This window comes from Panicum virgatum, chromosome 3K, assembly GCF_016808335.1.
Source record: "Panicum virgatum strain AP13 chromosome 3K, P.virgatum_v5, whole genome shotgun sequence".
In the NCBI taxonomy this organism is placed as follows: domain Eukaryota; kingdom Viridiplantae; phylum Streptophyta; class Magnoliopsida; order Poales; family Poaceae; genus Panicum; species Panicum virgatum.
The window spans coordinates 33,185,422-33,201,108 of NC_053138.1; positions in this window are offsets into that span (position 1 = coordinate 33,185,422).

Genomic DNA, 15,687 nt, shown 5'->3' on the forward strand with positions numbered 1-15,687 from the left:
GGAGAGGGGTGGGCAGCCGGGAATTCGGGGGAGGAGTGGTGGAGGGGAAGTAAGCGGTGGCCAAACCGTAACTTACCGTATATATTGAAGTCTGTTACCAGGCTTTTTGGGCCTGTTTGGACGTTAGGTATCTTCCGAGACGGGCTTCATAGGATTGGCGCCTCGGTCAATCAATTAACCAAGGCGGGCATTTTAAAAATGAGTACCTTAACCGAGGTAGTTTCAATAACCGCCTCTTTTAATGAAAAATGACCGCCTCGATTAATGCTAGGTATTAACCGAGGCGGTTAAAAATTCTACTCGCCTCAAAGGTGTTTTCAAAAGGTCGTGGTTAATGTTTTTTTGGGTAGTAGTGGAGGGAGGTGATGCTCGCCGTGGCCAACGGGATCGGCTTCCTTAGGCAGCTTCCTCAAGGTGGCCGTCTGTTGACAACCAAATTTGGCACTTGCTGAGGTCGATCGATCAGACCGGTCTGGTCTGTACAGTCTAAGTAGAATTAGGATTTTGGTAAAGAGTCCTCATGTAATCATACTCGTGAAGGGGTACGTCTTCCCCGGACTATAAATATAAAGGCTAAGGCCGATTGAGGTTATTCCCAATCGAATCAATACAAAAAATCGCATTACTTTTATCTCTCAAACCTTAGCCTTTTCCAACCCTAGATTGCTTTCTTCCTTCGTCCCGGCGGCGTTTGAAGACGTTCTGACTGGGTTCATGAGCTCCGACGGGGTCCCTTCCGAGCTCGTTGTTCTAGATTTCCAGCGAGCCCCTGCCTGCACCGGTCAGACCGGTCGGCGGAATCGGTCAGACCGGTCCGCCCAGGGTTTCGCGGGTGTTGATCGTTTTGATGATCGTTCACGCGTTCTAGCGCATTCGAGTGTGTTGGCACGATTCTGTGTCAACACACTTTTTGGCGACTCCACTGGGGATAGATTAATCTGGTTTTAAAACCGATCTGATCTACTCCCTGAAGAAGATGGGCTCTTTAGAAATCAACAAAGAGAACATCATCACGGCTACCATGGAGGAGCTCACCGAGGAGGAACGCAAGGCCTACCTTCTTGTGGAGGAGCACGTCAAGGCACAATTCTTGAAGGGCTTCAAGAAGGATCGTGGTGGCCTCGTCAAAAGGGTGAAGGAGTTCGTGCTGCCGTCTCTCAAGCTTAACCAGGATAAGATTGAAGAGATCCCCAATGTAAACCTTTCTCCATCTGATATGTTTGATAGGATGTCATCTTTAATGGATCAGAAGATTATTGCTGCACAAGCTGCCATAGGTGACATTTTAGTTAAATTGAGTAGTGATGTTGATGCGCTTAAAGGTAAACAACCTATGTCAGATCCTAACTCATCAGATCCGAGTTCGGCTACCCCTGAGTTCACATCTCCACTTTATGGTATGCCGCCGAACTCGTTCCCAGGCCAAACCCCACCACCATCGACCGTGCACACAGCACCGGTCAGACCGGTCCCACAGATCGGTCAGACCGGTTACCCAACCAGTCAGACCGGTTACTCAGTGCTGTCACCAACACCTCTCGAGACAATTCCAGGTTCGGCTGCCCCTAGCCGAAGTAATGAATTGTCACTTTATACTCCGTCCCGCACTACTGCTGTAGCGGGAGGATCACATGGATCTGGACTTAATCAAGGACCGATCCCAACTTCTTTACAGATGATGGTGCATGGAAATCCTAATGCACATCGGTTTTCTGAGTTCTACACCAGCCAGCACTATCAAGCCGATCTTCTTAAGTTCAAAGAGGATCTGGAAAATGCGATTAAAAGTAAGCTTGGGGTGGATATGGGTACTACACGTTTATATCAAAAACCTTATCCCGCTGAGTTTGATTTTACTCCTTTTTCCTGCTGGTTGGCATATTCCTGAGTTTACTAAATTTAATGGTGATGATTCTCGTACAACTTGGGAACACGTTAGTCAATATGTGTTGCAGTTAGGAGAAGCTGGTTTTATTGATGCTTTATGTGTGCGTCTATTTTCTTTATCTTTGACTGGAACAGCTTTCTCTTGGTTTTCTTCACTTGCTCCTAATTCTATTCGCAATCGGGCTCAATTGGAGCGTAAATTTCATGATCACTTCTTTAGTGGGGAAACCGAAGCGAAATTGTTGGATTTAACATCGATTAGGCAAGGACGTGATGAATCTTCTTCGGATTATTTCAAAAGATTTAAAGAAATTAAAAATCGGTGTTTTAGTTTGATAATTTCCGAAAAGGATTTGGCGGATTTGGCATTTAATGGTTTACGTTCTTATTTGAAAGAGAAACTTGAGGGCTTTGAATATCATACCGTGAATTTCTTGCAAGTCAAAGTCATGGGTTTAGAATTTAAACTTAAAAATGCCAAAGATACTTTCAAGCCTCATCGGTCCAACACACACATTCTTGATCATGATTCGGATGGTTCGGACGATGATAGTAAGGAAGTATATGCCGCTGAATTTGTTTGGCCATCAAAGGCCAAACCCGGTTCGGTTCCGTCTCTCAAGCCGATTCAAAAGAATCGGCAAGAGGAGCCGAAGTTTACTTTTGATGTTTCTAAGTGTGATCGGATTTTTGATGAATTGTTTAAGAATGGTAACATCCAATTATCGCATGCTAGTCCATCTCCCGACGAGCTTAAACGACATGCATATTGTAAGTGGCATAACTCTACATCTCATGCTACTAATGATTGTAATGTTTTTCATCGACAGGTACAATCGGCCATTAATGAAGGACGATTAGTACTTTCTGAGATGCAGATTGACAAAGCTCCTTTCCCTGTTCATACGCTGGAATTGAACAATCCAAAGGTGCTCATTCGGCCGGAACAAGCCGAAGGAGCCAAGGGAAAGCATGTTGTCATCGGTGATCCAAGACCGATGAGCACAAGTGACAAGATCCTTGCCCGAGAAGTTATAAAAGAGAAAACTGATGATGGCAAGAGTACTCTGAAGATCATTGTCAAGAATCCCAGACTCGGGGGCAAGGGAGCTCTCCACCAGAAAATCGGTCTGCTGATCAGGCACGACCGGTCAGACCGGTGCCTCTGACCGGTCAGATCGGTCCGACAGGTCAGACCGGTTCTTCCAACCGGTCAGACTGCCCTGGTGACCGTCCCCGGACCTTCAAGCCAAAACGTCCGGAAGTGGGTACTTGAAAGACCAACGAAGTGAAGGTGCAGGGAAGAACTGCTAATCAGAAGCCCACCTTCAACCAGTTGTTGAACAAGTACACAAAGGCCGTTCAAAATGATCGGCCGTTAAAAAAGAGACCGCGTTCACCACCACATCAAGATCATCCAGCATCCCCAAGGAGGGAATCCAGCAGGCGCAGAGGTGATGTTGTCACGTTATATCCTCCTCAGAAGATGTATGCTACCATGGCGTGGATGCCACCGGCTTCAAATGCAACAAATCTGGCATGGGAGCATGGGGGGATGTGGATGCAGTGTTTCCTGATGCCTTATCCTCCACATTATCAAGGGGAAAGCACAAGGGCGCCAGTGCATGACCGATTGGGACCACGCCAATCCGGTCCAGTGCGGCAGGTTGCACTGGTCAGACCGGTACACACTGACCGGTCAGACTGGTCTCATCAGAGGCCGGGCCAAGCTCCTGTTCCAAAGTTCGAATATCGCATCAAGGAGAGGAAGGAGGAGCAGAAGCTTGTGGCCGACTCAGAGAAACTTAAAGCCGATTTTGTGGTTCAAATCGGTGAAATCAAAGTGCCCATAAAGGATATGGGCAAGAAACCGATGGATATAGATACATCGGTTGATGTTCCTTCACAAAAGCCGATCATGACCAATGATCATGAGGCCGGTAGCAGCAAGGGTGCAGCGGATAAGTACCATCAGCCTAGATGGTGCCCTTCGGGATTTAACTCATACGCAAAAAAGGAAATTGCAGCGCCTCCACAACAAGGAAAAGAAGGAATAGGAGAAGGAGAAGATGAGGGATGAGGAATTCAACAGATACAGGCCTATGTTCCCTCAAAGCAAGGTGTGGAAAGCTAAGACAGCTGACCGGCTAGACAGACCGGTCGAACCGCCACAGCCGACCGGTCAGACCGGTCAGGAGGACCGGTCAGACCGCTCTGACCAACCGATCAGACCGGTCGAGCCCAGTGCAGAGGCAATAGCTGAATTGGTGCCACCCGTTTTGGTTCCTTCTGTTGGTGAAGCCCCAGCAGTTCCTCCGACAGCAGAAGATGAGGAATTGGTGGATTATGAAGCATCTCCGGAGCGCACCAATATGGAGATAAATGTGGTGCACTTATCTTCGGATTACTTTGTGGTTCCGGAGGAGGATTTGGCTCATCTTCAGTTCAGGCCCCGTGAAGCTGTGTTCCAGAAGCCAAGCAAGAAAGACAATCATCTGAAGGCTCTTTATATGAAGGGACACATCAACGGGAAGCCGGTGACTCGCATGCTAATAGATGGTGGGGCCATTGTAAATCTTATGCCCTACTCGCTGTACAAGAAGCTCAGTGGCCAAGACGAAGACTTGATCAAGACGAACATGACCGTTAGTGGTGTTGGAGGGAGCGAGCCCCTTAGCGCCAAAGGAGTTGCTTCCATGGAGCTCACCATTGGAAGTAAGACGCTTGCTACAGCTTTCTTCGTCGCGGAAGTGCAAGGTAACTACAATTTGATTCTTGGGAGGGATTGGATTCATGCAAATCAGTGTGTTCCTTCTACCTTGCATCAGTTTCTTGTTCAGTGGATCGGCGATGAGGTTGAGATTGTCCATGGGGACACTTCATCCTTTGTTGCTTTAGCCGATTCAGATTCCATTAGTGCACACGACAACGTCAAGTGTTTATCGGGCGTTGACCTGTCCGATTATGATTTGATCAGTTGCACTAAGGATGGTTTTGTTTCTGCTGTATTAAAGCAGATGGATAATTGGCTAAATCAATTAATGTAAATCAGATGAGTACAACAGACACTCCAGAGGAGACCGGTCAGATCGCCAGTGCCGACCGGTCAGACCGGTCCTGTCCCGTTCGGCGCACAGGGCCGACCGGTCAGACCGGACACCCCGACCGGTCATACCGGTCCAACGCAGAATGGCTGCAGCAGAGGCTAGATCAATATCGGGCGCGTACGAACGATATGTGTGAAGCCATTGAAGATTCTGGTGATCTAGATAAGCTGGGACAAGAGTTTACATCAGCTGATCCTTTAGAGAAGGTAGATATTGGTGATGGAACTATTCCTAGGCCGACTTTTGTAAACAAAAATTTATCGGCTGAATATAAAGCCGATTTGGTTGATTTATTGAAGGAATATGTTGATTGTTTTGCTTGGGAATATCATGAAATGCCTGGTTTGAATCGTGATCTTGTTGAGCATCATTTACCAATTAAAGCCGGTTTTAGACCTTATAAACAACCGGTTAGGCGTTTCAATCCCCTTATTTATGACCGAATTAAAACTGAAATTAATTGTTTACTTGATGCTGGATTTATTCGGTCTTGTCGTTATGCTGATTGGATCTCTAATATTGTGTCCGTTGAGAAAAAGGATTCGGGGAAAATTAGAGTATGCATTGATTTTAGAGATCTTAATAAAGCTACTCCCAAGGATGAATATCCTATGCCTATAGTCGATATGTTGATCAACGAAGCTTCCGGACATCGTGTCATTAGTTTTCTTGATGGTAACGCCGGTTACAATCAAATATTTATGGCCGAAGAAGATATATCTAAAACGGCCTTTAGATGTCCAGGATTTGTCGGTTTGTTTGAGTGGGTGGTTATGACTTTCGGTTTGAAAAATGCGGGTGCTACTTATCAAAGAGCTATGAATTTAATCTTCCATGATTTGATTGGTGTCATCTTGGAAGTGTATATTGATGATATTGTCATTAAATCGGCTGGTTTAGATCATCATTTAGCTGATTTAAGAATTGCTCTTGAAAGGATGCGCCGGTATGGTTTAAAGATGAATCCACTCAAATGTGCTTTTGGTGTATCGGCTGGAAAGTTTCTTGGCTTCATTATTCATGAGAAGGAAATAAAGATTGATCCTAAGAGAGTTGAAGCCATGAAGAAGGTTGAAGCCCCTACATGCAAGAAGGATTTATAGAAGTTCTTGGGCAAGGTAAATTTCTTGAGAAGATTTATATTTAATTTGTCTGGGAAGATCGATGTTTTTACTCCTATTCTTCGGTTAAAAGATGAAACCGAATTTACTTGGGGGGCAAAACAGCAAGAAGCATTTGAGAAGATTAAGATTTATTTGTCTTCACCACCCGTACTCAAAGCGCCTAGGAGAGGAGTACCTTTCAGACTTTATGTGGCTGCTGAAGACAAGGTTATTGGGGCTGTTTTGACTCAAGAGACCGAAGGGAAGGAATATATTATTACATATTTAAGCCGGCGTCTTATTGATGCGGAGACGAGGTATACATTTATTGAGAAGTTATGTTTGTCTCTTTATTATACTTGTACCAAATTGAGACATTATCTATTATCTAGTACTTGCATAGTAGTATGTCAAACCGATGTGATCAAACATATGTTACAGAAACCGATTTTGAGTGGTAGAATCGGTAAGTGGGCTTATGCTTTGGTTGAGTATGATTTGGCTTGTGAACCTTTAAAATCTATGAGAGGCCAAATTGTAGCGGATTTTATTGTTGAGCATCGGATTAATGACAAACATGATTTAGAAGTCGGCTATATTACTTGCACACCATGGAAGTTGTACTTTGATGGATCGGTTTGTGATGATGGTCAAGGGATTGGTGCTGTTCTTATTTCTCCGAATGGTGCTGTTTTTGAATTTTCAAACCGATTGGAAGAAGAGTGCACAAATAATCAAGTTGAATATGAGGCTCTTCTATTTGGCTTGGAATTCTTGCAATCCATGGGCGTGAAGCATGTTGAAGCCTTTGGAGATTCTCTTCTGGTGGTGCAGCAAGTATCTAAGGTATGCCAGTGTTATAATGGTTCTCTAAATGCATATCTTGATAAATGCCTCGATATTATTTCCTCTTTCGATGGATTTATTATCAAACATATTCCGAGCGAGGAGAATGGAAAGGCAAATACTCTGGCGCAACAAGCATCTGGCTATAATGTTACGAAAAAATATTTCAACATTCACAAGCCGATGCAAACGAAAGCCGGGTGTCTGGTTCTGGACGCACCGGTCCGACCGGTCACACCGGTCTAGAGACCGGTCTGACCGGTGATGCCGTTGCTGGTTCTAATTCGGCCAAAAAAGATGATTTAATTGTCTCGGCCGAAGCCCAGGATTGGAGGGTTCCTCTTATATCGTATTTGAGAGATCCTGGTCGTGGCGCAGAGAGAAATATTCGGCGTTTGGCTTTCAAGTTTGTTTTGATTGACGATGAACTTTATCGTCGAACTGCCGAAGATTTGCTCCTCAAATGTTTAGACTCGGATCAGGCCCAGATTGCTTTGGGTGAGGTTCATGAAGGTATTTGTGGTACTCATCAATCGGCTCCTAAGATGAAGTGGTTACTTAGAAGAGCTAGTTTTTATTGGCCCACCATGCTATCCGATTGTTTCAAGTACTATAAAGGATGTGAAGAATGTCAGCGGTTTGGTGATTTGCAATTGGTGCCTGCTGCGTTGATGCATCCTATTATTAAACCATGGCCGTTCCGAGGTTGGGGGTTGGATTTCATTGGACAAATTAATTCTCCATCTTCAAAGGGGCATCGCTTCGTGTTAGTTGCTTCAGATTATTTTACTAAGTGGACCGAATCAGTTCCTTTGAAGAATATGACGCATAAAGAGGTAATTGAGTTTATTACTGATCATATTATTCATAAATTCGGCATTCCACAAACTTTGACAACGGATCAATGTACTTCATTTATATCAAAAGAGGTGCGTGCCTTTGCCGAATCTTACAAGATTAAATTGCTCAATTCATCTCCATACTATGGTCAGGACAATGGGTAGGCCGAGTCTAGTAATAAGATTTTGATCAAACTTGTCAAGAAGAAGATAGAAGAAAATCCTAGGAGGTGGCATGAAGTGTTATCCGAAGCATTATGAGCTCATCGTATATTTTGACATGGTGCTACTAAGGTTACTCCTTTTGAGCTTGTGTATGGTCAAGAGGCCGTTTTACCCGTTGAGGTGAATCTGGACGCATATAGATTAGCAAAATAAAATGACCTCTCCGCTGTTGATTATCATAATATGATGATGGATAATATTGATGAGGTGACCGACAAGCGTTTGAAGGCCTTGAAGGAAATTGAGAAGGACAAGCTTCGGGTGGCTAGAGCCTACAACAAGAAGGTAAAACTTAAGTCTTTTCAGGTTGGAGATCTAGTTTGGAAGACAATTTTGCCTCTTGGGATGAAAAACAGCAAGTTTGGCAAATGATCGCCAAGTTGGGAGGGTCCATACAAGATTGTCAAAGTTATCTCCGGAAATTCGTATATGGTGGAGACGGTGCAAGGTGAACGTCTACCCAGGGCTATCAATGGTAGATACTTGAAGAAATTCTATCCTAGCATTTGGCAAAGTGCGTGAAGACGAAGACGGCCGGTATTGGATATCGCCCTTAGTTTTATTTTTAGAGTTGTATGCTCTGTGTAAAACATTTACATCAAGATAGTTCTTGCTTTTTGGCTTGTGAAACTCACGAAAAAGCAGGGGGGCATATGTTGACAACCAAATTTGGCACCTGCTGAGGTCGACCGGTCTGACCGGTCTGGTCTGTACAGTCCGAGTAGAATTAGGGTTTTTGTAAAGAGTCCTCATGTAATCCTACTCGTGAAGGGGCACATCTTCCCCGGCCTATAAATATAAAGGCTAAGGCCGATTGAGGTTATTCCCAATCGAATCAATACAAAAAATCGCATTACTTTTATCTCTCAAACCTTAGCCTTTTCCAACCCTAGATTGCTTTCTTTCTTCGTCCCGGCGGCGTTTGAAGACGTTCTGAGTGGTCTGCCGATCTCAGAGCAACCCTACGTTCACGAGCTCCGACGGGGTCCCTCTCGAGCTCGCTGTTCTAGGTTTCCAGCGAGCCCCTGCCTGCACCGGTCAGACCGGTCGGCGGAACCGGTCAGACCGGTCCGCGGAACCGGTCAGACCGGTCCGCCCAGGGTTTCGCGGGTGTTGATCGTTTTGACGATCGTTCGCGCGTTCTAGCGCATTCGAGTGTGTTGGCGTGATTCTGTGTCAACACCGTCGACAGGGAGCTCGGCCAGCTCGCCAAAGCTGCATAAACCTCTACTAATTGCCTTGCCGACCACACACCATGCCTTACCTCGGCAGCGGATTTTTCGCATTTATTGTTTTTCCGTATTGGTAACTTCAGATATTGTATTGAAATACATCGTTGCTAATTATGCGCGTAATAGTTTTTTATTCTGAGGATGTAATAGTTGATAGTGAGATATACATTGGGTGCTACATTTTTTTAATAAGAATAATTTTTTTAAAAAGAAACTCGACAATGAGGGGAGATCCTAAGCTTTGTTCTAATCAAAGATGCCGGCGTTTCAATGGAACGGGAGGTCCAGGAATTGTCCAATCTTGATTTGTTGAATTTTTATGATTATAAACTCTGAAGTTACTGTTTGGCTAACTTGTCAGTCAACCAGCTAGCAGTGCTTTTCTCTCATACTAAATTAGCACTAGCCACTAGCCAGTGGTATTTTTATCTCACAATAAATCAACACCAGCCACAACCAGCCGAACAGAGCCGTATGCCATGAACCATAAGATCCAATTTTCTGCAAGTGCAAAAATCTTTTTCAATTGAAAAGAATATGGATGGGAATGTTGTTCGCGGTGGCTATAATTGTTTAAGCTTTTAGGATTTCCTGCGATAGCTTGGGAAGCTCAACCTTTTAGGGTCAAATTGACCAACTAAATTGCTAATAAAATGAACTTTTCAATTACTTTTTAAAACTCACTGATAAAAATTAATTTTTTTAAAGAAAAGATTTCCCCCACTTTATTAGAAGAAAAAAGTGTACAAGAAAAAGAATATTTTTGTATTAACTTCCTGTTCCTGCTTCTAAGCTTTAAGGGTACAGTTGATCAGAAAAATGAAGTTCACAAGCACATTTCACATTGCACAGTGTCTGCCTTGAATGTGAATCGATGGTTGCATAACAACCCATAGCTTATGCGTTGTTATGCAACCCATAGCTTATAGGTGCACTGCGTTTACTTCGTGGGTCGCGGGTCCGTCGTCAACAGTCAACACATGACTCACAGCACGAAGAACCATCTCCACTTGGAAGCTCTGGAAGAGTAGCTGACGTTTTCATAGTAGAAAGTGTATTTCGTTTCCTGGATAGGGTAAGATGGTTCACTACTGATCTCATGGTTTCCGTCGCCCGAATCCAGATGAGGGAACAGAACACAGACCCGGCCGCCGGCCCGCGGCGGTGCAGCATGAAAAGTACAAGGGTCCAATTCCATTTTGATGGCTAATAAAGTTACAAATTGGATCAAACAAGATGTCGAAGGTATGATTATCATAAAAGTTTTATCAAACTCAAACGCTCGTCTACATGGACACTCATTACATATTTACATGAGTACACGCAACAAGCGTATCTAACCTTTAAAAATGCATGTCAGAAAAACTATACAGCCTGATTTTAATATTGATAAAAATTACCACAAGTTCCTCTCTACATGTATCGCCAGGCATCCATGAACTAAGATATTACTATTCCACATGTACAATTGCACGCAGACCCGGCCATGAACCTCAACCAGTCAATGGGGCGGGGCGGGGCCGGGGGACGCCCTCCATCCCCGCCCCGTTCCCCGTTACGCATTCCCCGCACCGTCCCCGTAACTCTTAACGAGCCAAATCTCTTCCCCATCCCTATCCCCATCCCCGGCGGATCCCCGTTGGGGCCCGTGGGGATTGCTAAACAAGGTGAAAACACCTCATTATGTTCATCTCAATGCATGCATTTAAGATATAAATAATACAAGTCGATAACGATAACCACTAGGCCATTGAGCTATTAAATATCGATTGTTAGAGTTTCTTTTGTTGGATTTGGATTATTTTTGGCTACATATTATATGAGCCATGATGCATTTTTTCTTTTTTCGGGCTACCACAGATCTCCATGGGGCAAAATGCCCCGTGCCCCCACCCGCCTCCGGCTCGGGGCCCCGCCCCGCCAGCCCTGGGGGGACGCCCCCCGTCCCCATTGTTCGTGGGGCGGATTCCCGTTGATCCCCGGCCCCACGGGGAAAATTGACAGCTTGAAATGGAGCAAAGACGGACACTGCCCGGCCCCTTTGCAGGTTGAATGCATCCTGATCGTCCAAGGCCTCTAAGCTCAACACTACCTACATACACAGATTGACAGCCACACATCCCGGTTCAGAATAGAATAGAACGATGTGTACTCTGGCCAGCGGCCGCAGCAGCCTCGAACATCGCGTTGCCCGGCTGCCAGAGCAAATGCGGCGAGCTAGACATCCCTTACCCCTTCGGGACAACCGCCGGCTGCTCCCGACCGGTCTTCAAGGTGACCTGCAACACCAAGGCCGCCGGAGCTGGCGGCACAAAGCAGGTTGATGCTGGGGGACGCCGCCGGACCGGTAGTGCTGGAGATATCCGTGCCCAGAAGCACAGTGTACATCCGCACCGACACATGGTTCTTTGCCGTCGGCAATACAAGCATGACATGGCTCGCCGTCGTCCCCGACGCCGACTGTGAGCCACACTCGTATGTGCTAAACCTGGCGCGGAATGCCCTCATCCACTTCGGCTGTGGCTTCTGCGCCTCCTCGTGGATGACCGCGCATGGAGCACGCCCCTTCAGCAACGGCTCTTGCTCCTGCCACAAGGACGACCGGCGGGTGCGCTTGTAGCGGTGCCATGGCACCGGCTGCTACGTAAGGATGGCAATGGGTCGGGTTCGGATTGGGTGGAGTGCTTGGGCCCCCAAAATCAAAACCCGAACTTAAAAACCGAATCCGCCCGAACACTGATTCAGGTGAAAATCTATCCCTGAAATCGAAACCCGCGCATCCCCAAAATGCGACAGATAATCCAAAACCCAAAATAAATTCACAACCAACTCGTTAACCTCCAAAATTTGGGGGGGGGGGGGGGTAGGGTGAGGCCGGCGTGCAGGCGTGTGGCGCGGCCGTCGTGTGGGGCGCCTCCCGCCTCCGCCTCTGATGGAGCTGGGTGCGGCCACGGTGGTGCGGCCTTCATGCAGCGTGCGAGGCGCCGACGGCCTCCCGCTCTTGCCCTCCCCTCTCAGCCATGCCGTGCGCCTATGGTGAGGCCAGCGTGGGGGCGGATAGCACGACCTTCGTGCGCGGCGCTGGTGCGGCTGTCGCGGCGCGGCCTTCGTGCGGGGTGCAGGTGGCCTCTAGCTCCGGCCCTCCCCGCTCTGCCGTGTGGTGCACCCGTGCGGTCGCTGGGTGCAGCGCAGGCGCCGGGCGGGTGGGTGCCTGCGTGAGCGCGAGCGGCCGAGGAGCCGAGAGTGATGCCTGGCTGCCACTGCCGAGATTGATGAGAGAGAGAGAGAGAGAGAGAGAGAGAGAGAGACTTAGGAGTGAGGGAGAGGGAGACAGCGAGGGGGTGATGGCTTACGAAGCGAGGTAGATGGACCGAGGGTTTGGATGAGGGTAAGGGGCATTTCAGGTTACATACCTAGGGTTGCTAGATGGTTTTCTATTGGATTGATTGTTTTGGTGGCCCGATGGAGCTCCGCAGGTAAAATTTAGAATCTGCCCCAAGCACGAAGTGTCTCGAGTATCTGAACCCGTAAATCCGTTGGTAAAAATCAAAACCCGAACTCGCAAACTCGCAAACTCGAAATTTGCGGATATCTGTCCCGAACCCCACCCCGCTGCCATCTTTACTGCTGCGAGGCGTGTCACGACCCAAGAATTTTAAACATGATTAAAACTTAACCAACATCATCATGAGCATCATTAAGACATAATGGAGCATCATGTGTATGTGCATGCTTGGTTGTAATTCAATTTTGTGTATGTTTGAATTTGTGCTTGTTATCGAAATTCAAAATGTGTTATGCAACTTGGCCTCCAAAAATTTTATTTAAATACTAGGTTTCAAATGTCGATTTAAAATATTTTTTGTAGGATTTTATGACCTTTGAGCCGAGCTACAAAATTTGTGGAAATTTCAAAAACAGTCATTTTGTTCTTTTTGCTGCAACCAAACTACAAGAGATATTCCAGTGATTCTTGTTGCATTGTGTTCTTTGTGGTTTTATCTTTCTCCAGAAAAAATTTGTTTATTGTTGAGCCCGGAACGCCTTCGTTTTGATTTTCAAACTTCAATCGTTTTCCACCGTTGTTAGGCCCACTCGTCAGCTTCTTCCCCCCTCTTCTTCCTGGCCGGCGCGCCTTCGCGGGTTGGCCAGCGTGGCCATGGCCACCAGGGTGCCGCGCTCGACCGCCCGCTCCCCCTCCCTTTAAAATCTCGGCCCTCTTCCTCCCCCAAACCCTAGCCTCTTTTCCCTAATCCTCCATTGCTGCCGCCGTCGATTCGTCACCTCCGGTGAGCCGTGGTTCGATTCCTCATGTAGGGAGCATCTCCTCCCTCCCCTCGACCGATTCAGGCCCTCACCTCTCTTCTTACCTTCTCTCCAGGCTTCCCGGCGAGCTGCTCCGCCCGCGTTCGCCTCTGCTCACCGCGCCACCTCCCTGCAGCACCGCGCGCCCGTCTTCTCCTTGGGTGAGCTTCGCCTAGCCTTGGAGCACGCCATGCTCGTGCTCCGCTGGCCCTGTGTTGGCGCCTACCAACGTCACCAGTGATGACGCCCGCAGACACCAATTTGGGGTGGCAGTATTATATGAACCACGAATAAATCCGCAAGCGCACGAAATACCGCTGTAGCATTTTACCCGGGAGTATACCGGGGTGTCATTTATATTTCCGCAGGGAATGCAGTGAGTGAGAAGATATATAGATTAGTTGGTGAACTCTATCTAGATTGGATATTCTCATGCATAAACAGGGGTAAGATAATAACATGGTAGGAGGTAGTGTGACACACACACAAACTACCCTCTTGGATAAATAAAAGATAAAAGAAAGATAAAAGATGCTTTAGGCCAGGAGCAAGGTAAAAGTCAGAGCTCGAGTCAGCTGTGCTAGGCTAGCTATATCTACACTTTCTCATTGGTTAGCTCGTCAGAGATTAAACTACAAAACAGGGAGATCGCTATCGAAGTAACGGGAGGAGCCCGTATACCCCGGCGACTTTATGTACCTCCTACCCCCCATACCGAACATGGAGGATTACTCGGGCTCGGACAGGGCTGTCACCACCTGCCGGCTACCTCTACAAACCGTGGGTATAGTTGACATCCAGCAACACTTAGCTAATCTAGACACCATGTCTACACTAGTAAGGGATACTCTAGTGTCCCGCATGGAGCCCCCACCCTCCGGATGGACAGACATCACACTAGAGCAATCATACGAATACTGGAGCAGTTGATAGAGTTCTAAGAACAAAAGACTAACCATCTCTAGCACAGGACGATCATACAATGCAAGCATGGAATGATAACACAACCATATCAAGAAGCATATATCCGATAACTCAGAACATACTTCAAGCAGATATCGGTAACCATAGTCTAATTGTATTACAAACGACCAAATATTACAAGAGAGAGAGAGCTAGAGATGAACCCATACCAGAACTCTCGAGCAACTCCGGCGACTCGTTGTCTCCTAGACTTCTCCTAAACTCCACTAAGCATAAAGACTATGCAAGGAATGCAAGAGAGGATAGATGTGAGGTGTGTGGTGTGTGTGTGTGTTCTAATCTCTACCGATGTAGGGGACCAATGGGGAGACACCACGTGCCCTGGTTGAGGTGGTGGAGCCCACGGCGCCACGTCAGCCAACTAGGTAGGTCGGTCGGCCTGCCCGTGCCACCAACCGCCCCCAACTTCTCCTGGCAGGCTGTCTTGGGCCTCCTTATCTGATCCACATTGGGGTTGGCCTGTCTTGACTTGTTTGAATTGGGTTCTTGCATCACTTTTGGTCTATCTGAGATTGAATCGGTGCTCTGATAATTTTTGTGATTTTATGTCGGGCTAAAGTGTGCTTGTAACTTGCATATTAGCTTGAAAACACAACTTGCATATTCTAAGAGGTAAAGTGTGGTTTAGGGACTTTATTGGATAAGGATGCGTGTAAGAAATGCAAACTCTCATGATTTTCCATTGCTCGCCGTCGCCACCGCGTCGCGCTGGCCGCACGCCTTGCTCACGCGCACGCGCGTTGTGGGCGCGTCCTGGCTGCGAGTCAAGGCCAGGTGGCTGCCTTGACCCGGCCTAGGTCTGCCTGGCCCTGGGCCCCGCCTGTCGGCACCTGGGAGTCTTGTATCCGGGTGGATCTAGCGGTTTAGGGTGGTTTTGCACTACGGGAGACGCCCCAAAGCACATGGCAAAGCCCTAAAAGCCCACGGCAAAGGGTTTGCCGTGTGCCACACACGGCAAAGGGCACATGGCAACCAGCCGTCAGCAAAGGGTACCTTTGCCGTGTGCTATTTTTCGGGCACACGGCCAAGGGTTTGCCGTGTGCCTTTTCTAACCCTCAGCAAAATTTTCGGGCACACGTGGCACACCTCCTTTGCCGTGTGCTTTCCTGGCCTGGCACATGGCAAAGGCTTAGTGTTTGCCGTGTGCCGTGGCATAAGC